Source organism: Pteropus alecto, unplaced genomic scaffold (genome assembly GCF_000325575.1).
Source record: "Pteropus alecto unplaced genomic scaffold, ASM32557v1 scaffold38, whole genome shotgun sequence".
NCBI classification, from domain to species: Eukaryota; Metazoa; Chordata; class Mammalia; order Chiroptera; family Pteropodidae; genus Pteropus; species Pteropus alecto.
In genome coordinates, this window is record NW_006442512.1 from 7550112 (window position 1) to 7552444 (window position 2333).

At 39.0% G+C, this 2333-nt stretch overlaps 1 pseudogene; it reads right to left on the reverse strand.

Annotated features, from left to right (window-relative positions):
- Positions 1-1543: 1543 nt before the first annotated feature.
- Positions 1544-2333, reverse strand: part of LOC102896827 — an 89652-nt pseudogene continuing 88862 nt past the window's right edge.

Consider the following 2333-nt stretch of genomic DNA (forward strand, 5'->3'; position numbering starts at 1 on the left):
TCTCTGGGGATAAAGCAGAACGAGTGTTGCCTTTGCCTGGCCGGCAATCTAACACACTTCTTTTTCCTGCACCATTTCAGTAGCACATGCCAAGATCACACTTTATTACACACTTATTACTCAGTACCGATAGATTGAATTTTAACATCACATCTTTTCTCTTATTTGAGCACTCCAAAGTATCAATGTGTTCGTTTAAAGATCGTCTTTTCAGGAACATAAATTTATAATTAAATTTTGGATCCAGTCATTCTAATTTTTCCTACTTTTGATACAAGTTAAATAGAGATGACAGATTATATTATGATTCCTTTTTTGTTGTTGTTGTTGTTGTTGTTGTTGTTGTTTTATTTTTATAATTTTTAGGTGAGGCAACCCTTGGTTGACCTCACAGATTGCAAGGACCTTGTCAGCTTACAATCCCTTATGTTTTATTTTATTTACGCCTATAGCATCTGGTCTTCCTAGGTGGTCTCCCATCCAAGTACTAACCAGGCCTGACCCTGCTTAGCTTCCGAGATCAGACGGGATCGGGCTTGTTCAGGGTGGCTATTATTCATAATTTTAATCTTTTTATTTATTTTCTTTTTCTTCTTCGTAAGAAGTTCCTCTAACTTTTCTTGTAATACTGGTTTGGTGGTGATAAACTCCTTTAGTTTTTTTCCATCTAGGAAGCTCTCCCCATCTGTCTTTCGATTTTAAATGATAGCTTCGCTGAGTAGAGTAATCTTGGTTGTAGGTCCTTACTTTTCATCACTCTAGATATTTCATGCCAGTCCCTTCTGGCCTACAAAGTTTTTGGTGAGAAATCAGGTGACAGTCTGATAGGAGCTCCCTTGTGGGTAATTGCTTTTCTCTTGCTATTTTTAAGATCCTCTGTCTTCAACCTTTAGCATTCTAATTATGATGTGTCTTGGTGTGGGCCTCTTTGGATTCTTCACTTCATGGGCTTCTATGTCTATTACCTTTGCCAGGTTAGGAAAGTTTTCTGTCATTATTTCTTCAAATTCATTTTCAATTCCTTGCTGTTACCTTTCTCTTTCTGGTGCCCCCATGATATAAATATTGGTACAATTGATGTTTTCCCAGAAGCCCCTTAAACTATCCTCATGCAAAGTGATAACCCTGCTAAATCTAGTACCCCTCTTCCCATTACATGTTTATTACAACATTATTAACCATCTTTCCTATGCTACACTCTATATCTCCATGTCTATTCTGCGGACTTTTTTTCTTGTTGCTGTCCTGATTGGGTGTTTTCTGCTACCTTATGTTCTAAATCGCTGATTCAACCTCTGCTTCAGCTGTTGATTCTCTCAAATGTATTCCAACTGGTTCTTTTTTATGTTTTCTATCTCCATTTGTTTATTTTGTTATTTAATTCCACATGTAAGTGAAATCATACGATATATTTGTCTTTCTCTATCTGACCCATTTCATCAGCGCAATACCCTCTAGGTCCATCAAGGCAATATAAACTTTTTTTGAATAGGAATATAGCAGCCCTTATCAGAGATTTTATTTTTACTTACCACTGAGTACTCTACAATATGCCAGATTTCTGACGTTGGGTTACAGTTTCACTTTCCCACAGGTCATCATCCTCATCCAAGAGAGCAGTTGTTTGAGCAACGTCTAGATCACGGTCATATTGTGTTGCCAAAACCGTGTCCATAACAATTGCTGGTGCGACAAGAGCAGGCATGGCAAGAAATTCCATTAAGATCTCCAATTAGTTTTGCAGCAAGCCAGAGGAAGGGCTTTACAAAGCTATAATTACTTTTGGCGGAAATGTCATAGTATTGAAGAGTCTTCTTTCGGTGAAAGACAATTGATTTTGCTTTAACTTTCCTGTCCTTAACATCCACTTTGTTGCCACACAATACAGTGGGCGTGTTTTCACATACTTGTACCAGAGCTCTATGCCAGTTAGGCACATTCTTGTAAGTAACTCTTGAAGTTCCATCAAACATTATAATGGCACACTGGGCTTGGATGCAATAGCCATCTTCCAGTCCATCAAATTTCTCCTGAGTAGTTATGCCCCATACATTGAACTTGATAGGTCCCCTACTGCTATGGAACACAAGGGGATGGACCTCAACACATACTTCTCAAATTCACCAGTCAGATGACATTTCACAAATGTAGTTTTTCCAGTCCCACTGTCACCAACCAATACAAGTTCGAACTGAATTTGGAGTTCTTCTTGGGCAGCTTTTGTGATGTTACTTCCAGAAGCATCTCTGGGCTTGTCTGACTGAGCTCATCCAGCATCTTAATAGCAACCTCGTGGGAGACTCTGAGCCAGAACCTCTCAGCTCCGCAGCTCC